Genomic DNA, 27,088 nt, shown 5'->3' on the forward strand with positions numbered 1-27,088 from the left:
GGAGTCGGTGCCCGGGGCGGGCCAGCGGCAGCACCTCCCTGCCGGGTGTCCCTCCGCGGCCGAGTTTGGTCGGACCGAGCGGCGGGAGGGGGGGGGCGCCGGCGACCGTCCCGGGCGGCGGGTGGTGACGGGACACGGGCGGGCCTGGGACCCGCTCCGGGGGGGCTGGGGAAGCCCGGCCGGCGGCGGAGTGCGGGCGCGGCGGGCCGGGCCTGCGTGGCTTCCCGCCCCGCGCACCGATAAATGGTTCAGCTTTTCTTCCTGTGCCTCAAATTATTAAGAACTAAGTACATTCAGCAACGTGGTGCTCTCGGGGCTCAGCTCCCGCGCCGCCCCTCCCCGGGCCACTTGCTGCGTGGGCAGCCGGAGGGACTCGGGCTCAGGCCGCGCATCGGCAGGCGCGGGGGGCCGTTTCCTGGCGGGGGGCGCGGGGCCGCAGCGCGCGCGTGGCGCTGACCGAGGCGCGGGTGGGCTGCGGCCGCTGCGGGGGCAGCGCCGGGCCCCGCTGAGGCGCCTGCCGGCGCTGAACCCTCGCCCTGCCTGGGGAAGGGTCACGCAGCCGCCTCCCCAGCTAAGCCTTTGCCCGCGGGTCGCAGCTGCCGGGGCGCGCGAGGTGCGGGAGTAGGAAAATGGCAATAATAATTTTCTCGGTTTTCAGGGTCTAATTACAATCCTTAATTTTTAATAAGGCGGCTTATAACGTAGCTGGGGTTTCATCACTGGCAATTATCTACATGCGTATCGTGACCTTAGAAAACAGAGAAGGAGCTCTAGCAGAAAATACGGAGCTACCCGTTTGAATGCTAGCTAGGCACACCTTCACTTACTTTGAAGTGCTGTGGGGGGTTATGTTAATTTGCAAGGAAAAACAAGTGATTGTAATGTAGTAATGCATTTTGATAGCTAGGTATAAATTTAACCTGAGGAAGAATTGTAAGTTTATGGTGGCAGTACCCTAATAAACCATGCTTTTATGGCCTTGCGTGGAAAAAACAATGTATCAGACTATTACAATAGCAGTGTAAAGGTATATGTGGATAGAGGGAGATACAAACTATGTATTTGGTGTCAGTATTTCTTGATTTTCTGAAAATAGTCACTTTATTGCAAATAGCAAGTTTTTATTGTTTTTCATATGGCCCTTTGGTTATTTTGTACCGATTGTGCCAGACCGAAATTCAGATCACGTGTGAATGACATAGGTACTATGGAAGTTTAGCAATTCACTGAGAGATAAGTTTAATAAAATAGACTTTGCAAGTTTATTCCTGTATGTCTCTACTGTCTCTCAGGTCAGATCAGTCAGAGATGAGTTAGTAAGCAAAACTGAAATCCTGGCTTTGAAAATGCACAGATGAAGGGGAGGAGAGCGCTTGTAATTTAGATTCAGTTCCCCGCTTTCCTTGAGAGACAGGCCGGGCAGCTTAACTATGGGGTACTCTTAAAATTGCACTAATTAGCTATGAGACCAGGAGAGCATTTTTTCCACAATATTTCTTCATGAATGTTTATTTGCAATGAGGTAAACCAAGATGTCGGTAATAGGCTTCATGGTTGCAATAAATAAAGCATGTCGGAGCTATTGCTTGCCAAGACTTACTTTTTTTATGCTGTAAGCCTGGCTGCTGGGGTGCTGTCCTGTACTTGATTTGAATTTTTTGGTAGTAGTGATAGGACAAGAGAAACCCTTGAATTTATCTTTTAAAAGAATAATGCTTAAATGTCAGTGTTTCTTTCAGATTCTCTATGTCTTGTTTCAGGATCTATTTGCAAAACAAAATATAAAAAGAATATTGTAGTCCTTTATGCTATGAACAAACTTTAAAAATCAACCAGATGGAATAAATAACCTTGATTTAGTGACTGTATGCAAATATCAGTAGCAAACAGAAGCAGGGACTGTATTTTCTGTTGGACATTGAGTAAAGCGGGACACAAGAACTGGTTCAGAAAGATAATACAATATCCTGTATTAATTTGAAATTGAGCACATTCAAATCAAAGTATAAAAAGTAATTTGGATAAGAAAAACAGATTAATTGCAGGAAATGTCATCAGTGTTCCAGAGTTGTACTTAGAAAAAGGTGGAGGTTGTTTTTAAATACATAAGCTACTCTAGCTTTAGTCCATTGGAGTATTTAAGCATATTGCTAATTTAAACCAGGTGACTATGTTCAGTCTGCTTGATGTTAATCATGTTCAGGTGCTCAGATGAAATGGCTGCTCTGAAGAGATGCTTGCAAATCAGCTCTTTCTAGAATAGTAGAGATAGTGGCTGATTTGCAAAAATACTTTTCTGATGCACTTGCAGGAGAACAAGGAGAGGTGAGCTTTCTGGCATGTGAGTCTTGAAGAAACTCAAGGTTATGCTTTAAATCTTTTCAAGTTTTCTGGCTATATCAGCTGGTCTAATGAAAGTTATTAGTCTTCCTTATCTCCCTTTCTAGGATGAGGGAACTTTAGCTGACAAGCTAAGGCAGACTGTCTTGGGATGCCTTGTGGATAACAACCCAAATTCAGTACTCTGATCTATTCTGGGCCTGCCTAATTTCTCATCTGCAGTTATAAGGAAATTAAATGAGGCCACATGTAGTAAAGAATGGAGTGGGTAAGTTGAAAATTACAGGAGTCTGAAGGAGATAAATGATCAAAGACTGGTATATATGTATTGTTATATGAAATGCACAGCTCTTAACGTGTAAAATAAAGTGTCTTTGAGGCCTCAGCAGCTGGCCATCTTCCAAATCCTGCAAAGACTTGCTAATGCTTTAATTTATCCTGGAGAAGCTCCACTGAAATCGAATGACATGGCACTTACACGTGTGAGATTTTGACATCTTGCTTTACAGGCTACATGACCTTACATCTTGTCCTACGAAAGCGGGCTGAGTTAGGATGGAGACAGAAAGGAAAAGGCGTTGGGAGAGTGGCAGACCATTTAGAAGCTCAGGCTGCAGTTCAGCTCAACACCTGCATTTCTTTCCTGAGTAAGAACCTGCTGTGGCACAGGCTGAGTGCTATGGCTGTGTTAAAATATATGGCTCTGCTGAAGCCTGTGTGTATGTCGTAATGTTCTCTGATTACATACTTCGGGAATGGTAGTTGGAAATTGGAGCGTGCTCTCCAGGGCAGAGAGGTGATGGCAACGTGCTCTGTTGGGCACAGAATGTGAGACACTGGGGAGAAGGTGAAATGGAAAGGGGCAGGGGAGGATCGGTGGTCATCACAAAAGGTGTGTGCGGCAATTTGTGAAGGAGAATAAATGGTTAGAAACACTAGGAATAGATGAAGAAAGGCCTAGATGTGAGGATAAAGAGGGTGGAGAAGAGCAGTGGAAATGATGGAGCTGTAAGGCGCTGGAGGTTCCCTCCAGTACCATGGTTCCGAAATTCATTTTCTCTGCTTTGTTCAAAATGAAATTGTTTATTTATATGTACAGGTATAAAAAAGGGTTTTATACAGGGTATCTCTCCCTCACCTTGCAGATTAGATAACTTTCCAGCAACTTTTGCAGAAAGCACATGAGAACTGAAAAATACTTAATTCATAGGAGGAAAGGGGGAGTCACATCTAGCAAATATACAAGTATGGAATAACCATTAGAAACACTGGAAGTAAAATTATAAGACAAATTTCATAAGGGAAAATTATTTAACAGTCTGCAAAGAATGGCAGTAGTGAATTGCGGTCAGGTAAGAATAACACCAAAATAAATGAGGTTGCAATGGGAATCAAGTCAGTGAGCTACAGAACAATCAGTGGATTATATATTTGGAAATAGTTTATAATTCTAAACATTTTCATTTAAAAAAAGATATTTTTCATGAATTTAAGAAAATATTGAGGAATGCGGTGGATCTGAAATATGAGTGAATGTCTTGCTTCCCATCTGTTCACAATTTAAGTTGAATTGGGCATGTATGTGAAGCAGAGAGGGTGTATTGTTGGTCTTAAACTTAATTGTTTCTGGTTTTCTTTGTCTACAGAGGATCAATTGCCAATAGATCGTCACTCATCTATTCCTTACAGCATACAAGGTGTACAGGCTAGAGGGAAACACACATTTAGGTGCGGAAGCATGGTTTGATTTAATTTGTTCTTTTGAGGGCTGCGTGACATCTGTGGAGAACGAAATTGTCTTTTTATGTGAGAGGGGCTTTGTGATGTGCATATTTTACCTGATAATCCCCTGAATTCACTTGACAGGCTTCTGGGTAAGGAAAAACTGGAAAGAATGAGTTGAAGAAAAACTCTAGTATCTTAAATATGAAATGCTACTGTAAAGTTTGCTGAAGAGCTTTTAGTGTACTGGAAATCTGAACATTTAAAGGATGTTTTCTTCATCTTAATTTCTTACTACTGGATGTATTTGCAAACAATTCAGGGTGAAACAAACAAAAACCAAAACAAAATAAAAACCTCCAACCATCCTTAATATATGTGAGTAACTAGGCAAGTAAGTTTTTTTCTGTTGCATGGAAAGAGCCTATCAAAGTAAGATACTTATGTGTGCAAGATTACACCTTAGTTTCAGTCACTTTCAGCATCTTCCTAATAAAGTATAAGTCCTTTGCTCCATTTAATATGTGCATGAAGTTCAGTGCTTTGTGAAACCTTCTAAATGCCTAACCCCTCCTTACAGAAATAGTGTTTTAATTATTACCTTGATTGGCAATAATAAGGTACTTTTGAGTTGCAGACTACATCTTTTATAACCTTCACATCTGATTGCAAGGTTCTTCCTTGGTGGAAGAGAGAACACTTCATTATAAAATAGTGCCATTACTCTGTACACATAGATTTAGTTTTGCTTCAGTAATCAAGTACAGTAGGACATCATATTTCTGTAGGGCATTCATGAAATCAAGGGTTATACTTTTAAAAGCATTTGCTTGCAAATATTGTATCTTTAAATGTCTTTGCCCAAGGAGAAAAGGAAATCCGGGCTAGCAACCAAATAGGTAAATACTGTTAGCATTTTATCACAAGCTTCAAGAACTCCTCAAGGCATCAAGTTTAGAAAAAAGGGCAAGAGATTATGGGGAGGATATTTATTATTACAATCTGCAAAGTCAACAGGGACTGCTAAATGTTCTTACAGTCGTAATAGCCTATCTCATGTTAATTCTAGCCCGAAGCTCTGTGACTCTTTATGTGCAGAGATAATGGGGGGTAAAACTGTATTTTTAGTTTAGCAGCAGATTCCTCCCAACCATGGAAAATAAATTAGAGAGCTTTCCAAACTAAAAATGATTTGGGCTTTGAAAGAATTCCCAGCAATAATATACAAGACTTATTACCTTGGGTAGTTAGAGGGTCCCGTATGTTTATGGCTGATAGTAGTCATTTTGATTGAATATTGCCTTAGTAACTTGTTTTCAAATAATTTGCCCTTAACCCAATCTACTGATCCTAAAGGGAAGACCTTTTTGGTAATGTTATTGTTTGTACTTCCTATGTGTATCTTAGATAAAATTTAGTTTATATTGCCCAGGCGAAATGCTGCATTAATGGTAAAGTTGTTATACTTCACTTAGCTGGAATTCGGTACACACCAAGATTTAACATATCTAGACCTGTTCAGATTTGAGAATGTGTGTACATTTTTTTTATCAGGTAAAACACAGAGTTGTTTTAAAATAGTGGATTATAAACCTAGGAAATTCAGTTTAAGGGGGTGGTTGTTCATTATTTGTGTTACATTGTTATCTAGGAACATGACTGCTTTGGGCTAGGAATGGACTAGAGGTGAAACAAAACCACTCCACCCCCCCAAAGAACATGTTGTCCCAGTATAATAGGAAATAATATGTGGATGTCAACAGACTGGACAGTGCAAAGAAACTAGAAGTTTCCTCACATACTATCTGTGCATAGGTGTCAAGGTAAAAAGATGTTAAGCATTTGAAAAAAGACCTTGGTGTCAGTTTGTGAGGAAGTCCTTCCAACAGTGATGAGGCCAGGAGAAGACAAAGGATGGTTGTTCATAAGCAAAATTACTAATTGGTTGCTAAAAGCTAGAGTTAATGAGAGCTGAAGTAAGGAGTCAGCGTGGACTGTGGCCGTGAGGTGGTATGGAGGAGGTATAGAGGCTGGGATAGGTCAGGGAAGGCCTTGAATAGAGATGCACTGCTTGTGGCAAATAACTGAAGGAACCACTTGGTGGGGGCGATGACGACGGCAATGTGATGGAAGTAATGAACTAAGAAGATGGCCTCTACAAAACATTTTGAAGGAGCCAGGCTGGATTCTCCAGGGGTGTGAAGAAAGATGTTGCGCTCATCTTGCACCACAGTAATGAGTATCTTCTGGTCTAAAGCTTCAGCTTTGTGACTCGATAGGAAAGGCTGGTCTAGCAGAGCTGCTCTGTAGAGGGATTGATAAGACTTTTATACAGCTAAAACAATGAGCATCTAGAGATGACACTCAGCTGACCACTCTCAGTAATGGAAGTGAAGGTGGTGGTGACCGTGTTGATGAGGAAAGGAAGAAGGTCGGAAGCACTGTCCTATGGAGCTGAATGTCTATAAACCAATGGTGGACAAAGAGACTGACATTTCAATTCAAATAGAAGTCTGGAGTAGGGCAGCAGAGCTATAAGTTATTAGAACAAGAGTCATAGTGGAGGTTTGGTACTAATGAATGAGACTCCAGAAACAATAGAGGGAAAGAAAACCAAGGACAGAGCCTTAGGTAAATGAAAGGGTGCATCCTTAATATGTGCAATTCTGTTTCTTTTTTTTTAGCATTTTTGTAATTATATTTATGGAGGGGTTATTTTTTAAAGGTTTGATAAATTGAAATACTTTAATATTAATTTTGTTCTAAATGAAGTGCGTGATCTTCCTCATCCATTAAGAAGGCAAAAATTTTTTTATTTATGATGATTTTGCAATGCTTTAAAACATTTGTTATTCAGTCTTCTGATAGCTGTGAGAAGAAGCATACATTTATTTACTGGAGTTGTGATGGTATTCTGGCATCCACATGAACACAAAGTCATTTTGATATTTTTAGAAAAGATGTTTATTTTAAGTATAAAAGGAATATTAACACTGGAAATGTCAAATCAAGGATTTCTTGTCTTGATCTTTTTGTTAATGATTTATATTTTCACTGGGGTTGAGAATGCTTGTCACTTATGCTGTCCTTTGAGAATAGCTGTAGCTAGATAATGGTCCAATCCAACAAAAAATATGTTCAGTTCCTGTATCACAAAGTGTATATAAAAGTCACTAGAATCTGCTCCCAAAGCATATACTGCCAGAAAGCCAGATATATTTTATATTGCATTGGGCCCTAAAGTGTTATAAAAAATGGCATACCCCTTTTTTCATAGCTTTATGACCAGCAAGGCAGCATCAAGCAGTTTATTGCAGACCCTGTTTATGCCTTGCAAGAGTGGAGCACAGTAGACCCTTGTGCGTGCTTTGTTTTCAGCACCAACTCTGGAAGCAGTTTCTTATCTCGTTTGATTTTAGTTGAATCTATGTTCTCTTTGTTGCCTATGTGTGAATCAGTATTGAAAAAAAAATAGACCAATGTTGTTTTCACTGTTTAAAAAGGCATGCCATTTATTTTAGCGTAGTTCAAACACCGTTTTTACATCATGCTTAACAATTTCTTTCTTAGCACTTTAATTCCATCGTCACTTTATACAGCTAGGGTGAAATATGTGCCATTTCCAGGGATGGCGGGGTGGGAGCTCAGCCACATGCAAATGAAGATTCAGTTCTACAAAGCCAGGAAAGATGTTTGGCCACATTAATTTCAGTGAGAATTCATATGGATAATCCCTTTATAAGTTAATTGGGATGTTTCATGGGTAAATGAGGTAGCCAGGATTCACATGCAAGTGTCTGTAGCCTTCTGGGAGACTTAGCTGTCGCTGACGGAAGCAATGTTGAGCAGCCTCTCCTTTGCTCATACAACATCAAGCCTCCTGAGCTGAGCCTTTGGATCTAATTAGATCCCTGTTCAGGGGACTTGTCTGGCTTAACCTTTAAATTGTATCTGGAAAAATGTCTCTATGGTGGCTTTTTTTCCTTAACTTGTATCAAGTTGTTGAAGCGAGCAATGTAGCAACTGTTTCCTTGTAAAATAGTATCACTAAATTAAGTTACTCCTTGATTCCGATATGGCTATAATTGCTAAAAATGTGTGTGTGACAGTTATGGGTCTTGGCCCAAAGTTAGAGGGAGAGCGTGAACCACAGGTGGCTTTGACGTCCCAGTTCAGCAAAGTTCTTCTGAACCTGTGTGCAAGCTTGTGCGCAAGTGCTTGATCCTTCTTTCCCCAGAAAAGTCCTTTTATCAGGACTTGCTTTGGTTTTGGAAATGAATCAGAGATACGGCTACTCTGCTGAGAAGGAAGACTTGGTGACTATTTTTGCTGTTTATATAGTGCACAGGAAACACTAGTACGCTGAAGTCTTATTTGTGGAGCAGAGGGGAAACTCATCTGCTTTTTTATCTCTGCTGCCCAAGAGAGCCCAGTTCCTCCATGTAGGAGGGGATCCTGTGGTTCGGGGAAGTACAGCTGGCTGGGAAATTGGAGAAGAGCAGCTCTGTGTGATGTGCCTCTTTGGCAATAGCGGGTTCTGATCGTAACTGCTCCTGGGAATTACCGATATTTTGGTGTTAGGAATAGTCCCTGTACAATGGGTATTTCACATGATGGTGAACAGAATTCTGAAATGGGCTGTTTTGTTCAGAGTTCTGCTGACTACATCACTTAATAAATGAGGTATTTTGTTATTAAGTGCCTGATCAGAGCTACTGAAATTTGTAATGTTAGGCAAATCCACCAATTCGCAATTTAGCTCTCATAGAAGTAACAATTACAGCTGGTTCTTGTGTTCATTGTTGCCATTCATGTTCATGGAATGCCTTAATAAAGGGAATAGGAAGAGGATTATCATGCACTTTCCTCCTGTACAGAAGTAGATGATACAAGCACGCTCATTTTGTCTCACTTATAAATAGCTTCCGGAAATAGTGGTCTATGAGGGAATAGGGCTGATTGACTCATTCGTTGTGAATAATTTAGCCTGAAAAATTAGCATTTTTGTACATGCATTATCCACGGAGAACTGAATTTACATTCATCTATTCGTTATTCATAATCTTCCATTTAATAGTTTATGAATTGCTGTCTGCATTTTTTTGAGACGTGCTTATCTCACTGCTTTGTTACATGTGATATGTGATGGTCCTCTGAGTCATCTTGACAGTTTCTGGGTCCTCACTGGAGCACTGAAACTGTTAGCTAGAGAACAGTTACAGCAGCCCATGGTTCTGTGTGATCACATGAGAAGATGGCTGTCCTCTGTGGACTCATGTGCCAGCATTTTTTAGGAAATGGATGTGGTCAAAGGGGACAGCTGTTCAGATCTGCAGTGGCTGTGAAGTCTGTTTCACAGTGCTTGTTTTAATTCAAGTTTGTGAAAGACATTGTAATCTAGCTTTCTCATCAGAACAAATCCCTTTTCTTTTGTGAGAGGGCAGCGTAGTACAGAGTTCGTGTGGGACTGGGAAATGTGATGTCCATCATTACAGCTACCAAGAATAAAGTGGTGGAGGTGATGGAGAGTCGCTCAGCAAAGTAGTACAGGTGCCAGAAATGCAGTATGTACATTACCATGATAAATTATACACATAAAAATATATATCAGGCTTCTAGTTAAGGAGTTTCTTGGATACCTCTACTGAATTTTGCTTTCTTCATGTATGTGTACGTACTTGTGTGTATGTCTGTTGTATATATACACACATCTGACATATGCATGCGTCAGTCTTACTCTTTCATTCTTTTCTGCTCTGTGAGTGGCCTTGCACAGGTCTGTTTCTCATCAGCAAATAGGAATAGCAGTCATATCCCACTTCCTTCTCAGGATGGTTGTATTTTATTAGTCCGTGTTTCTGAAGTGCTGTGAGCGTGCTGACCATTTGTATGGAAAACCTGATAGTGCTGGATTGCCAAGGTGCGCTAATGAGCGCCAGGAGGAATTAATGATATAATCACACAAGCAAATATACAAAATCACTGAACGTTAGTTTTATGCATGGTTACAATCGATGTCAAAACTATAGGATGTTGTATAATCAAATAATTTATTAGGCACAGCTGGTTAACTGCTTACAGCAAAACAACCTGTAGCTTAATTGCTCCTACTGCAGTGGTTTTATGCACGGTCTTTCTGGCCCCAATACCCAAAGTAGAAAACATTGCCTTGGGCTTCTTGAGAGTTGTGCAAGAAACAGTGGGTCATAACTCATCCATGTCAAATTAATGTTGTTGTCATGGGACATCGATGGCATAATGAACGGAAAATAAGGGCATTAAGGAGAGTTAGTCCTTCAGTAGGACTTCCCTTCTGATTTCATCAATATGCTAAGTGCAGTTGTATCTTCTTTATTTGGTTGGGATTTTTCTTTCCCCTAAGAAATCATGGTAGTGTCTTTAAATAACTAACTATAGGGAACAAATAAAAACCTTGTTGTTTTTAAGTGTTAATAATTTTATTTGTTTACAGTAAAAATGGAATTGTTTTATACATTTAGGAATATATATAAGGGAAGTTGCCACGACATCAATCCTAAAATGTCTTTTCCTCTGAGGTAGTTTTTGACAGTTCAACTATTTTACCCGATAAAGTACAAAGTTAAATGACTTGCTCTGACCCATGTTCTAGAGGGGCAGTTTGTTATTTTGATTTTGTTTTCATGTTCTCTGTTGTATAGCCAGGTAGGTGAAGGGTACTGATTCTCAATTATTTGCATGCTTGGGGGTCGGTTTGAACAAAATCAAGACTGTTTCTGTGGGTCATTGATTGTAAATGAGAGAATTTGAGAAATACGGCTTCATTTAATCATTGAAGCCCTCTACATGAAATATTGGATTTTCAAAATAATCCTCTTGATTTAAGGGCATCAATCTATTGGGACAGGTGATGTGCCGTTACACAAGACTTGTCTGTATTCAAATTGTTCATTTACTGTATCAACACAAATAGCTGTTCAGTCCGATGGTGTGATGGTAGATATTTGCTTATTCCTGATTTGAAGTGAAAATGGGAACTTTTTGCTGCTTTAACTAGGTCCATGTTAGAATATTTTATCCATGTAACTGTAGCCTTCGCTGTTAAATACTTCAGATCTTGTTCATAGCTCTGGTGCTAGACACTGTTGAAAATGTATTCACATGTCTTCATGCTTTCTGTCTTCATGTTTAGAAGCAGATTTCTTGAATAAGTAAATACATGGAGATAGAAATAAAACAACATTCAGTAGTGGCATGAGTTAGTGTATCAGGTAAAGCTCTACTCATCGCTGTTTTGCTTTTTATTTATGCAGTGCTTAGTGCAATGAAATCATAGTAATTCAATGGGATTGTGAGGTCCTACTGCTTTACAAATAAATAAATACACAAATTGTCATAGGAATCTCTTCTGCTACTCAACATTGGGACAGAGCATGAGCAGTTCTCCACCTTTCTTGCCTATACTGTATTCCCTAGCCCTTCCTGCATGCCTTTTGTAGGCATCTTAACTATACAGAAGTTCACCTTCCATGCAGAGCACTTAGCACCTTCTTCTAGTGTGTCCTTCAGCTAGTATGTGTGTCATGGCAGGTGCTCCAGGGTAATTTTTAAGTCACAACATTTATCACTATTTGCATTTCTCTGTAGGTCTAGAGGTGAGAAGCCATGAACTCTACTGTATCTCAGCACTTGTGCCAAAAAGCCCTCCTAAAATTCCATTTCATACTTAGTGGTCTGACAGAGATGTCTACCTTGGCAGAATTTAGCTGTCTCCTTGAACATTTGGTGAGTTTCTGGTTTTCATGTATGCATTTGAATGGAAGGAAAAAGAAATTGAAAATTCAGTTTCTCATTTGTGTTTTTGGCCATCAGATCTTGTTTAATCTGTTGAATGCAGCTGATGTACTGTGTGATATATTTCTCTCTGCTAATTTCTTCCAGGGTGGGTAGCCAGCTTTTTCCTTTTATTCCTGTCAGGTTAGTTGTTTTATTTGTTTATTTTCATCAAGGACAATGGAAAGTGAGAAGAAAAATCTTTCAATTTACCTGCATGGTGAGCTGTCACTGGAGTGATTTTGTAAGAAAAAAACTAATCAGCAGTTTCCAACTTGTTCTACAGAGCCCTCAGCAAACTTAAGGTCTATTTCTAACAGGTCTGTGAAAATTCAGTCAGAAAAATAAGCTCTGCAGTGGGCTTAAATTAGTTTTGCTGGTATTCACACTGCTGCGGTAAAATTCTTATGGTGGCTTCCAAAAAAAACCAATTGCAAACCAGTGTTATAAGGTGGTGTTGCACACCTGCACACAAAGAGCTGTATGCATATTATGTATCTATATGTTCTCTGCAGCTACTGAATGGCAGCATCCAACAGGAATAATTTTCCTTCATACCACTCTTCTTTAACCTTGAACCTTTCTCAGTTGGAGACTCAGTTTCCCAGTTTTTTTGAAGTACTTTACTAAGTGCATAGATTTCAAGGAAATAGAGCTATAAATTTCTCAGAAAGCTTGGCTATTACTTCTGTTCCCGTTTTCTAAAAAGGTAGATTGTTTATAGAGGGCGAAACTCGGGGTGCCACCAATGCAGCTCAACAAAACAGCATTAAAAATCATGTGAAAGGGGAGTCAAGTTTATTCACTGTATACATCGATCCGCTATATGCTGGGAAGGAGGAGCAAGGCTAACAAATACTATAACCAGTCCTGAACAACAATCTCTGCGCTTAACGATGTTTAAAACTAGGTTAGAGAAAACACAGGGAAGTAAACAAGAGCTATAAAGAGCTGTCTGCTGGGAGGGGGAGGATGGGGCCACATGATTCTTCCCCTCCCTGGTATGAATGAGTGTAGAAACACTGCCATATATTCAGTGCGCTAACATTTGCATTACAAATGCTTGTACTGTGTTTAGAAAAGAGCTAACAGATTGTCATTGCCCAGAGCGCTGGCATTACAATGATTGCTCAAATATAACATGGCTGTTAAACTTTTTCTTAACCCTATGCTACCTTCACCCAGCCTGAGAGAGAGTTATCTGCCTAGAGTTAACCTGCCTAGATAAATGCACATTTTAATGCCCACAGAGATCTGGACCAACCACTTTTCTGTTTTAATCGCTAGCATCTGAGATATTGCATGTTTCAAGATGTGTGGATTTTCTAAAGCGCTGGAGTAATAGATGATGCACAGCTCACTTGCAGAGCACTGCTGAGATTCCACCCTCAGCTGGTGGGAAGATGAAGGATTATGCAGGGCTTTTCACACATTCTGTTTTTCTTGTATTTGCTACAGTTTTCTGAAAGCTGTAGGCAATAAAATTAACACCCTTTTGTCATTTATGCCATTGTTACAATTCTGTCATTTGGTTTAATTTCAGTTGTCCTAATTTGTATTGATGTAAGCTGGAAGAGATTCTTGTCCTTCGGTTACTCAGCGAATTCTCTGGAGATGAGCACATCTGGAAAGTTGTGAGGCTTTGTTTTGTGAATGTTTTATTTTTAAAAATTCTTCTGCAAGTGGAAAAAAAAACCTAAATTTAATTTGTCTTGAAGTTCCAAAGCTAATTGAGAAACAGTGAATCTCACAGTGTTTGGACTCGGCTTTTTGGATCTAAGTTTTCATATCAAAGCTCTCAGTACCTGTAAAAGGGTATTAATATTGGGACAGGAATAATGGGAAGCCTTACAAGGAAAAATGGAGGATTCTTGGCACTCTTTTGCTAAATATAGTCACAAAAACTATTTGTATGACGTTTGAGTTTTACTGTATCCTTGTCTGCTTGTTCTTACTTGCTCAGTCATCTGTTTTTATCCAGTGAATGCTTCAAAGCTTTTTACTGGGTAATTCTCAGTGTTTTCCATCCTGCTAAAGAAAAGCAGATCTGTGTAGACATCTATCAGCCACATGTGTGGTTATGAAAGTTATTAATCATCTCAGGAAAGCATAGTTAACAAATGCTAAAACGTTCCTGTTCTTATCAGTGCAAAAAGTTTGTACCTGAAGGAATACTCTCACTAAAGTAAAATAAGACCAAGCTGTACTCCCATCTATAGACATATATTAAGGATAACTGAATCAGCTTATGTGTTGGCAAAGGATTTCTATTTAAGCATTAGTGAATCTATTTCTATCAGTAAAAGACTGCATCAATGGGAAAAGGTAGTGATCTCAATTACAGCCTGCAAAGCTAACAAAAGTATTTAAACTTTGTTGCTTAAAAATTGCTCCTCAGATTCTCATACTGAAACAAGTAACCAACTGGTATTAACACACTTGCATTCAAATTAAATTCTACTATTTTGTGCCTTTTAACAAGATAAATTCACATCTTTCTTTCAGGAAACATAGCCTGAACAGTCTGGTCTGTGCCAGGACAACATGCTAGCATTTTAAGTTTTAACAGAACTTCAGTGTGCTTAAAATAAATAAAAATTGCTGATAAATAAATGAATCGCTGTGCTTTTAGAAACTCCATCTCATGATTGTCCCTGAATTATTAGCCGTAGTGCAGAAATGCCCATATTCAGATGAATACATATTCTTCTGGTTCAAGATCTCTTAGTAGGTGGAAAACCATTTCTTTCAATACTGCTTCAGTTCAGTACCACTGTCAACTTTTCTTTTGCTCAGAGTGTCATGGGATGGTTTCTTCGGTGGTTCCAGCTCAAGAACATGTAGGAGGGTTACAACATGTCAACTTTCTAGTTCCTTTGTTTTTGTCTTTTGGTCAGGAAGGTGTAAGAACATCTTTAGAGTTTTACCTCACCTGAGACATTAACTCAGCTCCAGAAAAGTTTTAATAGGATGAATTAAAAACAAAACAAACACCCAACTCCTTTTTAGCTATATGCATTCAATAAAATAAACCAATTTTCTTCTTTGAACAAATATTATACTTTAAACTTAAATAGTCCTAAATTTAACCACTTAGTGTTTTGTATTGTGATGTCATCTTCAATTTACAAGTGATTGTATTACCAAAAAAACTCTTCTCATTAGCATACAAAATGTCCTTGATGTTGATATTGGTTGCATCAAGCAGCTATTATATGACAGCTTGCAACTAGATGTACATTTTCTTAATCATCTGGAAGGAGAGTATATCACTTTAGCATTTAGTGGGCAACAAAAATGTGTACTCTGAAGTAGAGACATGAAAGTAGCAAACATTATCTGGAAAGAATTGCCCTTATATGAAGGATCTGTATGGCATTTGAAGAATGAGAACTTCAGAAAATTTGCAAAATAAAACTATTTCAATGCAGATATATGAATCTGAAACAAAGTGTCTCCTTGCCATAAAGAAAGGCATGAGGTCCAGTTCTATGACTGGGTAACACATCCGAATCAATTCATTTTTTTAAATTCAGATATCTTGTACAGAGTGAATCATCACATTGAGGAGCTGAATGTATAAAAAAAACCCATAGGTATTCTAAACAATCTTTTTTTCAGGGTAAAAATATAATCTCTGGTAGTCTGATGTCTTGTATAAAGGGGTGTCATTAACTTCTTTGAGAAAATAGTATTTTGTGGGAACTGATTTTTGGCTCTTGGTGTTAGTCTACCGTTATTAATTAATTTATGATGTGCAGTTAAAATCTTGCATATATAGCCTGTATAGAGCACAAAAGTGTCTAACGAGTACATGTTTCAAAACACTGTGTGAAAGATGATGTAATGGCATAGTAAAAAAAAAAAAGGCATCATAAAGCTGCATTCCAGAATTTGGACAAATGTCCTAAGAAATAATAAATAGGATTTTCTGTTGAGGGATGGTCATTGTATCTTTCCCCCCCCCCCCCATCTGTGGGAGAAGTGAGCTGTTTCTGCAATTATCTTGACTATTTAACCTAAACCAACCTATCGTTCTGAATTTTAAGAATGGCTTTTGGCTGAAAGAAAAGGGCAGATTTGTGATTATCTAAATTGTGAAGAGACATCATATTTTATTAGCAGTCTTGGCAGCACTACTCATGTATGCATGCTGTAGCACAGTTGATGGTATTTGTTACAGTAAAATCTAATTAAAATTTAAACTAAGTTGATGGCATTCAAACTGCCATTGGAGAGGGAGGATCACATTTGATGGGTCTCTCTTTTTATATATGTGTGTATCTGCCATTTTATTCATTTGTAGCCCAGCAGCTTCTGTCTAAGCTCAAAAATGTGTTAGTCTGCAAATACATAGCCTGTTATTTGCCACAGTTTTCTGTGATACTTGATGACTTCAGTGATCCTTGATAACTTCTCTGGCCAGGCATTTTCAGCTATCAAACACTGGAGCCCTGTTTAGGCCTATGGATTTACTCAGTGCCATTGTAATGAAGATTTAGATATGCAAAATGGGGTTCATGTGAGTTTATTAGTTAACAGTTAAGTCAAAATAGTTAACCATCCACTGTCGTGATTGCTTTTCTACTTGACCGAGGATGGCAGTAGTAAATCTTGTGTTTCATTATTTTGTATGGAGAATGACAGCTCAGTACAATGTTTTACTGTACGACATGTCAGCCTGGCATATAAATGCCCTCCTCTTCTTGATGTGTACCGAAGGCTTGAGACAGGATTACAGAAGCTGAATAAAGAGCAGTATGTGCCATGGCTTGCTTTTACTGATGAATGCGGCTTGGGCTAACTGTCAGTAGGGCTTAGAGAAAACTGTCTTTTAATTCGGGAATGTGCTACATCAGCATAGTATCCATTTCCTTCCCTGTTTTCTATAATATTTGTTTTGGAAAACATACCGGTAATGGTGGAAGGTCTGTTTCTTCATGATGTTTGTTCCTTCTCTTTGGTACTTAGCCAGAGGAGACTAATCCAAATGTATCATCTGGTGAATTCCAAATGGCAAGTGAAGGCAAACTGTGTGGCAAAAGCAGTGAATCTGTAAAAGAGTAATTGCTCGATCATTTTATGTAGGTGTGTAAAATACTTTTTTTTTAATTCAAAATTTTTTGTATGTGAAGTTTAAAAGGAAAAGAAATGCCTCTTTAAAATTTCCAGGATTCTAGTCAATACAATATACAGCAATAGTATCTGTAACATCATTTGACTCTTGTATCCCTGGTTTCAGTATATGCAGAGATGAAAGGAAAGATGGAGTGGTTCTGTTGTTGGTGAGTGTCCTGTAGACACTGGAAAAGTGAATACTGGACGAAGATATAGAACAGTCTTACACCACAGATCCGAGAGAAAATTTGTAAAGAAACAGTGAAATAATACAGGCATCTCTCTTACTACTGATTTTTTTTTTGACTGCTGAGGTGGTTTGTCTCCACCTCGGGGAAGTTTTCACACCACAAAATTCTTTAAGTGCTTCCATTCAGAAGGGGTTTTTGTTTAATATTTTAATGTTTTCCTGAGTAACAGAAGAAAAAGGGTTTGTTCTGTAATAATTAGCAGATACACTAGAATGATTGGGAGCAGACATGGAGTCTAAAGGAGTTTAATAAAATTATGGTGTAGCCTGAAATTTCTTTCCAATGGAAACTTCTTATCAAATACAGTGAACTCTCTCCTGGTGTCCCTGAGGAGCATCTCTGTCTCTCTGGAAATATATGAGATTTTTGCATCTATTAAGGTGATTGGCAGCATTTTCAATACATTTTCTAATTATCTCTGCAAACACTTTGGAAAAGTCAATTGCCTAAAGCTTCTTCCCTCCCCCCACTCTCCCCTAGTTATGCTATTCCTTATTTAAATAAGTTTAAAAAAAAAAAAAAGAAAGAAATGCTTAGTAACAGAGCATGTCTTTGGTATGGCAAATGTAAAAGGTCAGGTCCTTACTGAGAGCAAACTGTATTTAGTGAAACTATGCCAATACTTTTACAGTCATTTATGTCCTTTGAAGATCTGACCAAAAGCTGTTATGGAGTGTAACATGCTGCTGCACTCTCTTGCACTGTCTGGAATAAATACTTTGTCACAATAGAGTACACTGACAGTTTCGTGTGCAAGAGATCATATGTATATGGAGTAAATAATCCTGAGACACGACAGTGTTTTTAATTGTCAACTCAAAATACATGCAGTAAGAAGAAAATTTTATAGAGTGCTTTTCTCCCCCCACTCCCTGCTAGGACTTCATTATGTATGGACAAGCCTTCTAACAGTCACTGAAATATTGTTCTTAAGCAGAAATTCACTTTTTTGTGAGTGGACATGAAATTCATAATCTGTTCATGTCTTTTGTTCCCCTACTACCTGCCCCCCCCCCCCCCCCCCCCCTTTGGTCAGTGGCTTAGCTGCAAAAAATTAGCTGTGAATGGAAAAAGGGAGCAGAGACCAAAGGTACATCTAAATATGTAAATGTATTTCAAAGGTGATGTCTTTGGCATTAAATCTTTAAGAGAACTTCATTCTGTCTTCCTGTCATGCTGTTGCCCAGCATCCTGTCTAAGCCTATTACTGCTCCTACTTGCTGCCAGCATATTCATTAGCTATTTAATCTTTTAATTCCTATGTGAGGATTCACAGTGAAATGATGTTTGCCTGTAAGTGTATACGTGCATGTGGGTTGTTTGCCCATGAAAACCAAGTTTTATTTCTGTTCCTTCTTGTGTTCTTCCTGTAAGTCTATCCCTGGATCTTTACAAATGTCACCATGGTGCCTACTGCTCAACCACCTTCTGATGCTAGGTCTTGTCACTGGGCAGACAGACATGCTGTCTGGGGAGAAGTTTTTTCTTCTGAGGCTTTGGCAGCTATGCTGGGAGGGCCCACCTCCCCAGGAAATTATTCTTTCTATGCTAGATATCCTGTTGTCTGATGGACACTGGCAGTCTGGAAGTCCTTGTCAGGAGACTACTGTGTCTTCACCTGGCAGGACACTGTGGGCCTGGGCAATGTACTCCGTCCTGGAGATGTGGGGAAAACAGCTGTGTGTGCAGAACTTTAAGGCAGAAGGGCACTAGTGATGCTGTCTACTGTGAGCTGACACCAGAGCTGGAGCATCATCAGATGCAATTTCAGAAATCTGTTTCTGTATCTGAAGGACCGGTCCTATGGAGTATTGTGAGCCACTACTCCGAGTGGTCAGTAGCTAACCGCTTTGTGGTAGGCAAGTGTATTATGGGAGAAGTCTGATCAAAATCTCTGAAGACATTCACAAGTCCACTGTGTGCAGATAGTGTATGGGGGAAGTGCTGACTAGGCCTTTACTCCTCATGGTTTCTTGAGCTGTGTAGGATTTTCTGAAATTGTCCACAGTTCTGTTTTAGAACAGGGCTGTGCAGGGCTCAGGGCACCTAAGATGATGTAAGCGTCAAGGGCTACCATGTGAGATTGTCCTGCAGGTCATGGTATACCAATAAGGCAAGGTCATGGGTATCTCAGGAAGGTGTGAAAATTCTCTAATGGCTGTGTTTTAGTCTTTGGCCTGAAAAGGGCCTCCTGCATCTTCGTTTCAAGTAGGGACAGTCTCACCTGCATCGTTTGGGTGCTTGGAGAGTTGCTGAAGATGCTACATACCTCCTGACCCACTGGGTTTATGAGTCTCTGCATAATCAATGACTTATGCTCCTATGGCCAATTAAATGGGCTTTGTTGTATGTCATTCTGATGTGCAGTCAGGTTGTGGTTGCCTGTCTGTGAGACATGATGTCTATGACAACGTGCCAACAGCCTGTATGGATGGCAGGATGTGAATGTTCCTTTACTGGCCAAGCTCTTCACACCTTTCTTCCTTGAAAAGATTAAAAACATCTATTTGGAAAGTGAATGTGCCCTGCCAGCCTCATGACAGCCTATTCCATTACCCAAAATCTCCACTACTTCATTACAAAGAAAACACCTGCTTGGTACAGAGCAAAGGCCAAATATGCAATTGGGAGAAACTGGTCAGCAAGACTGTTCAAAGGAAAATAAAATTTTATTTCCTGCAAGCGCCAATATGATTCATAACATGTGTGGGAATGAACAAAGATGGGCACAGGAGGTAATGGGATGTGTGAAGAGAGAGACAGGAAAATGGTATGTGAGGCAACAGCCAAAATACAAACATTTCCATATGTGCTACCAAGACCTCCCGGAGGCCAACTGTAATGACCTAGGTGCCATCTGACTTTTTACATAGCATAAGAAGTACTTTGGGATGTCGTATGAGCTCTCAGTATTTTGAGAGCAGTCTGTTGCATCATGCAAGCTGGGAACATGCTCGAGGACTTCATGGTTGAATGGACCGCTCATTAGTTCAGACTTTTTTTGCCCCGTTAGCCACTGGAGTGTGCGGCATATGCACATGGAGCACATGACCAAAAGCAATCTAGTTCCTGTGCACCATTCAACCGTCTGAACCTGTGTGCAGTTAACAGGGAAGATCAGAGGATTTGCTTCAAGTGCCCTTCTGCTCCGCACTAAAACAGTAATGAAGCCCCACTCTGCAAAAACTGTCTTCCAGTATATACTATACGTGGTGTATCAATCAAAAAAAAAAACCACTGTTAAGTCTCTTATGGTCAACAGTGCGTGTTTGAGCGGAACTTCAATTCCCCGCTTCTGTGTTGGGGTGTTGTGGCCCCACTGTGCTCTGCGCACACTACTGTGAACAGATTACAGTGTCGTTTGCTATTAAGACTGTTCAGGTGGTTAACCTTGCTGGTGTTACATTAAGCATAACAGGTAATATTTTAGACCACAAGCCTCCATTAAATGTTGTCCATTTTAAATTGACCAACAGATGGCACTATCAGTCTCCTTTTCTCTTGTGGCTTAGAAACAAATCTTGAGCAAACTGTTGCCTGGATCTCTCTGCTGCTAAATTCAGTAATTTCTTTCTAATTAATATTTCATTTAAATTGCTAATGTCTTATAATAGAGCTTAAAGTCTGTCAACGCCTACATGTGCAATGAAACAAATTATAAGGATACATATTCATAAATTTAACCTATAACGTTCCTGCTAGTATATTAATTGGCTGCTGATTTTTGAGGGGTTTATAATTCAATCCTAAATTGCAATAATTTAAATAGAAAAGGCACCACATGTGATCCTCTCAGTTTAACAGATGCATACAATAGTGGAGAGCTAAAAGGCAGTTTGAAAATTGATGGAGTAAGCTAAATTGCATAAAGAGTATACTGCACTAATTTCTGGGAACTCTACCTTTCTCTTCTCTCAAACTTGTAGTAAGTTTTGATTGTATTCTGTAACTTTAAAATCCATCCTTGGGATCCATAGAAAACACCATCAACTGATAAAAATGATGACTTATACCTGCTACATTCTCCTGTATTATCTGAATTGCTAGTGAGATTTTCGGAATGAGCCGTTACTGAGAAGGTGTCAGGAATAAGACCTGCCTGGACACAGAGAAAAGAAAAATGAAGTCACAAGGAAAGAGAGTGCAACGTAGAGTTTAAAGGAACTATTATATAGTTTTGAAGGGATAAATGATGTGCAGTGTAGGCATCTAGCTTTGATTAGCTACAGTGGGAGAGAGACTGCTGAGGCTACACTGTGTGTGCTACCACCCTCACAATAAAGAAGGGTCTTTTCTTACGTTTAAATGAAAATTCCTGTATTTAAATTTTTGCCAGTTGCCCCTTGTCCTTTCACCAGGCACCACTGAGAAATGTCTGCCTCCATCATCTCAATCCCCCCCAACTCCTTCCTTTATACTTATTGATAAGAGCTAAGGCCTTGAGCCGTCTCCAGGTCTCTCAGCCTCTTCTCATGAGAGAGATACTCCAGTTCCTTAGTCATCTTTGTGGCCCTTTGCTGCACTTTCTCCAGTATGTGGGGAGTACAGAGCTGGGCACATGTGCTCTCCCCAGGGCTGGGGGGAAGCATCACCTCCCTGTGTTCACAGCTAGCACACCATTTTTCTTTCACAGTGGTTCCAGCTACCTTGACAAGATGATGTCACTTTAGGAAGATATAAAGGTTGCTTTTGAGTATTAGTGTTTATTATTTTATCCTGAAAGTTGTTAACTCCTCTTAGTATATAGCCTGTTTGGTGTAAAGGTGTTTATCAGCCTGAATACTTCAGACAACCCTAGACCAGCTTCTCCACAGTTGTCCTCCCTGGATGGTCAGTATGTAACTTGTGCAAAGAACCTCTAAAATACTACTGCTTTGAATTGCTTGGTTTCACCAGTTGTTGACACGTTTTGCACAGAGGTATGTGACTAAATAAAATGTGTAAATAAAGGTTTGGAACCAGGTTTTATTTTCTAGTAAGAGAATAGCAGTATTATTCCAAATTCCTTGTTGTGACAGTACAAATATATGCTTAACTTGCAGACCACCAAGACAAGCTCTGCTGTGAGGGTGCAAGAAGGCAGGCATAGGGTCTAGTAGCAAATATAAGGTGAGCTTCCTTTATAGTCTAGGCTTTTTTTTTCCTAGAGGTATTTTTATCACCACAGGTATTTCAGTTATGTTTTAATTAAGCTGTATGATTATGGGTGCTTGTCAACAGGGGACATCTATCCGGGTAATTAGAATAATAGTGTAAGGGATAATTATAGAATATAAAAAGTAACTAAAAATGAGTGCATTGCAGTGCAGTTAAATTCTGCACAGCTGCTCTGCTTTCCTTGCTTCATCTCACTGGGTGCTTAAGTCACTGGCTTGCTGTCCACTCACACAGTATCACTTTAAACTGGATTAGGGAACTGTTTAATATGAAAATAAGATGGAAATCCAGCAGGGATGTGAATGGAGGGAAAACAATCAACACACCGTCCAAAGCCTCTCCTGTATCATAATACAGTGTGCTCCACGACAAACAGAAATCCTGCTTCAGCAGATGCTAAATAAATGTATTGTTCCACAATAAATCCTGTTTAGACATCCCCAAGGCCCATGTCAGCACGCTGCTTAAGCACATGCTCAAATCCAGTCAGATTTCAAGAAGTGCTTAAGCTCTAGTCAGGCTGGAAATGTTGCAAAATCAGAACCTGTTGATAAATCTCTGCTTTATTAAGCTAGGATTTGTTAGCCCTTTCCTACAAATGCTTTTTTTAGATAGGGCTTAATTTATAAGTATAGATATTTTTTCTCTTTTTGATTGGCTCTAAGCTTCTGGAAATCAGCAGTAATACATAAACAAATTATTCTTCATTTTACATCTGATTTCAAAGACACAATGAAAGTTAATGGAATTTTTCCTTAAAGTCCATAGGGAGTAGCATCCAGCCTTTGTATTCCTAAAAGTTTTCCAGAAAGCCTTGGACTTCCTTCAGTGCATTCATCTTTATATTTTACAGTCCCCGAGAACACCTATGAAGAAGTCCAAAAGGAGTGAATGTGAATCCAACTTCTTATGCAGAATTCTGAAATCCAACACGTCTTAATTATGTTGCTTATGGAATAAATATCTAAGGGCTAGAGTGAAAGCTTCAGAAAAAAACGCCATTTCTAAAACAAAGCCCACTCTTCAGCTTCCAGCATAGTTTGTGGATATTTGAGGTGTCCTTGCTTTTTGTGTCATAGTTAATTTCTTTAACCTGACTTTTTTAAAAGGGAAGAAGACAGCAGTTCTCTCATATGCACTCCTTTGTTATTTGAGAATATGATAAGAGAAAAAAAAAATGCAGCTGTTCCTTTTCCTCTGAATCTAAAGGAAAGTTTCTGAGTTAAGGACTTGCTTTGTAACCTCAGGCAGGCAACGTTAGCTTTCTGCTTAGCCTCACTGGGCCTTGCATGTGCTTCATCTGTTGATTTATGCTGAGTAGGGATAATTCTATAAGATACAAAGTAGTGTATCTTAATTTGTGTGCTGGAACCTCACTGTAAATTTATTGTCCAAGATGTTTCCCTTTCGTAATTAAATTGGAGTAGCTAGTTTTATTGCCATTCCCAGGGATAAATCTTTGATCTGAGAGCTTTCGTGCTCTATATCTTTATTGCTTACCTTTTTATTATAGGTAAGGGATTATTTTTTACTATCTTCCTGACGGTCTTGACAGAAACTTAACTTATATTGGTCTGTGCCTTCCAATTTATTCATTGACTGGAGAAACCTTGTGTTAATAAGCTCTTTACATATTGCCACATACTGTTATGTTCTCTTCAGCTTATGTGCAGGTACCTTCCAATTTCCTATAGAATTTTGAGCTTCGTTGGTTTCTGTTCTTTAGGACATCTATCATGCTGTCCTGAGGCAGCTTGCATAAGTGCTAGTACTATTAAAGGAATTTGTGTAGCCTCTTACATAGTAACAAAACCAAAAATTCTGGAAAGGACAAGATAAAGCTTGTGTTCAGTTATAGCAGCAAACCCAGAAACCCCCTTGTGGAATTACTGTCTAGTATGCAATTGCTATTTGGTATAGGGCTTTTCTAGAGAAGAGTTGGAATGACTGAAACATTTGTGAAAATGCAACTGATTGATAGCCTTGTCTGTAAAAATAAAATGAAAGTCCAGATATGAGAATTAGAAAACTAAAGCAGGACACAAGAATCGCAAATAGCGTGAAACGTAATTGCAGCATTTAACATTAAAGCTATAATGTCATAAAGGTCAGCTAATAGTGCCTTCAGCGGAGATTAAACTGCCTTGCTTCACCAGCAGGGTGAGCATGTGTAGTAATCATTCCAGTTGCTTCTTGTGCACAGCTGTCCCAAGATCTCCTTTGGCAAAGAGGATGCACTTCGCTATCTTTGCATGTCTCCTCTCTCTCTCCTTTTGGGATTTGTTAGAATTTTACCCAGGATTTATGTTAATTGGGGAGACAAGGTGGTGCCACAGCAGTCTCAGTTGTTTACTTTATGGCTTTTTGATTTATAGGCACCGTTCATTGTAGCGCTGCTTCTAAAAATTTTAAGAGGTGTGTTAGTAACAGATAAACATGTGATGCAATGTGTTATCTTTCTGCTTTTACAGGAAAGAACAAAGGAAATGAAATCTGATTTCCCCCACACTCCTTGGATTATGTATGCAAAGGTCAGAGCGAAACCTGGATTGCACTTTGAACCCTGCAACTGTCTGCATTAAAATCTATTAAGGTTCAAGTGTATCTCTCTTGGCCAGTCTTTGTTGGGTTGGATTGTATTTATGAAACTGGAGATGCTCCCTCTGGTGGCTAATTTATCACTTAGCATTTTTTACATTTTTAGAAGCTGGTCTCTGCGTAGTCTGGGGAATAAAACACTGGCAAGCACAAAGTGTTGGTTCAAATGCTGTTGGAAACAGCAACGTTTTTCAATTCACATTCAGCAAAGAGTGGTTAGTGGGGACTAATAGGAATAGTTTGTCGAGCATTCACAAACTTTATTATAAATTTACCTGCACATCTCCAACTTGACTTTTAGTCCCTGAAAAATTAATTTGGCCATCTCTTGATAGAGGTTCCTAACATGGCTGAAGTTTAGGAAAGCTGTAGGATAGGCTAAATTTAAAGACCATCTTGCCCAGCCTAACTGTTGTGTATTTATGTAAATTTTATGGTCTTTTGGCAAAAAGAAAGCACTATGTTTATGTTATGATGTGAAAGAGAGGGAGAAAAGGCTGCATATCTTTTTAATTAGGATATCTGTTCTTATCACATCTTGTGATGGGGAAGAAGTATTTTTTCTAGAAGAAAAAGAAAAAACCACACCTATGTTTCAGCAATAAGGGCTCTTCACATTACCTCTGGATTAGGGAGTTTGGAGCTGGGGGTCCCTGTCATATAAACCATTTAAGCCAACTCACTGCCCCCAACAGTGACTGGGCACTTAGGAATATATAGGGCTTGCAAGGCGATTTTTCAGTCTTTTAAAGTGGCAATAGAATTTTCCTTTCCCCATTCCAAGAGTTGGATTCGAGGTAATTAATATACTGGCTTTATGAGGTGTAACTTTAAAAAGAAGGTGTAACGGCTTAGAGAGGTGTTACATATAGGAGGGATCTTTTCAAGGATGTTTGAGTTACTTTGAAAGAAGCCTTAATTTTATATGCAAATGCGTGTGTTTTGGAAGCAGTTTCAAGGATTGGTTTTCTCTAGTAAGTGATATAGACACAACATCCAGTGCTGTCCAGCTTTTGGTACAGATAGCCTTTATAATCAGTTCAGTCTGCCACTTGTGAATTGACTGTGATGCTGTTAAAACTTTGATGGTGTTACCTTGTACCAGCTCTTTTTTTGCGGAAGTATTTATAACACCAAGTATTTAAAAAAAAACCCTGTAAACGTTCTTTTCAGCTTTGATGACAACTTGCATGAGTTTTGTGATTTAGATGTTTTCCCAAAAGGCTTAACTACTGGAATCAATAAATTGCACTGAGAACATTGGCTTTCATTAAAAATAAATACCGTAAGAAAGTCTGCAGTCTGCCTTTGCAAAGAAATTCTTTAGATATTGAACTGATTGTAGTCTGTTGATTCAAAAGTAAAAAGACAAAGCTAAATAATCACAAATTTCATGACACTGAAACTTGTCTAAGAGCTTTGGAAACCAGATTGCTGTTTTTCCTTGACTTTCAAAATAGTGAGATTTGGAACAACTAAACAACATCTGCTGAAAATAAAAATGTGTTATGATTATAGTGAGCAAGAAAAGAACTGCTCCAGAAGCTGCTCCAGCTAGTTCAGAAGCAGTTGTTGGCCAAAGAATTAATTTCTTTCCTGTTTTCTATGCAATTCCATGCCTTTGCTTTCAGTCTTAATGATGTGTATTTTTCATTTATCTGTCAAGCAGTTTGATAGTATTCCAGATTTAGGTGTTTCGTGTGCTCAGTATTGCTAACTACAGCCATTCAAAAGTTAGACCTTGCTCCTTCCCTCTTTCCTGAGGAAAATCAGTCACTTGGTCATATATCATGATTTGAGAAACTCTTTAAAAGATAGTTTATTTCCTTTGCATTTCTCAGTGATAGAAACTTCCTCTTCAGGCAGCAAGAAACCCAAAGTTCTTATGCTGGCTCCTAATTCAAACAGTTAAGTATTAAGAAGTAATTCCAGACTCGTGAGGTTTATTTAAAAAGTCATGCCAGCTAGCAGTGAGGTGCAGATTCAGTCTGTAGTCAGGTTTGCTTATTGTCCTGGGACATCAGAACAAACTTTTACATCTTTTTTTGCACATAACATTATTAGCCTGATGCAACCTCTGCAATCTAAAT

At 39.2% G+C, this 27,088-nt stretch overlaps 2 long non-coding RNA genes across 3 annotated transcripts in view; both read left to right on the plus strand.

The window, feature by feature from the left end:
- The window catches only part of LOC135316371 (uncharacterized), a 59,608-nt gene that overhangs the window by 1,274 nt on the left and 31,246 nt on the right, over positions 1 to 27,088 (plus strand). The gene's annotated exons all lie outside the window — the stretch shown is intronic.
- On the plus strand, positions 102 to 14,951 carry LOC135316368 (uncharacterized). 2 transcript variants are annotated; one of them, XR_010375733.1, is made up of 6 exons: positions 102 to 2,608; positions 2,850 to 2,987; positions 3,987 to 4,068; positions 11,689 to 11,826; positions 13,418 to 13,508; positions 14,380 to 14,951. It is a non-coding gene; the product is annotated as an uncharacterized LOC135316368 (long non-coding RNA). The 2 variants fall into 2 exon arrangements; XR_010375730.1 differs by lacking the exon at positions 14,380 to 14,951 and having other exon boundaries at positions 103 to 2,608; positions 13,418 to 13,509.

Source organism: Phalacrocorax carbo, chromosome 1, assembly GCF_963921805.1.
Source record: "Phalacrocorax carbo chromosome 1, bPhaCar2.1, whole genome shotgun sequence".
Taxonomy (NCBI): domain Eukaryota; kingdom Metazoa; phylum Chordata; class Aves; order Suliformes; family Phalacrocoracidae; genus Phalacrocorax; species Phalacrocorax carbo.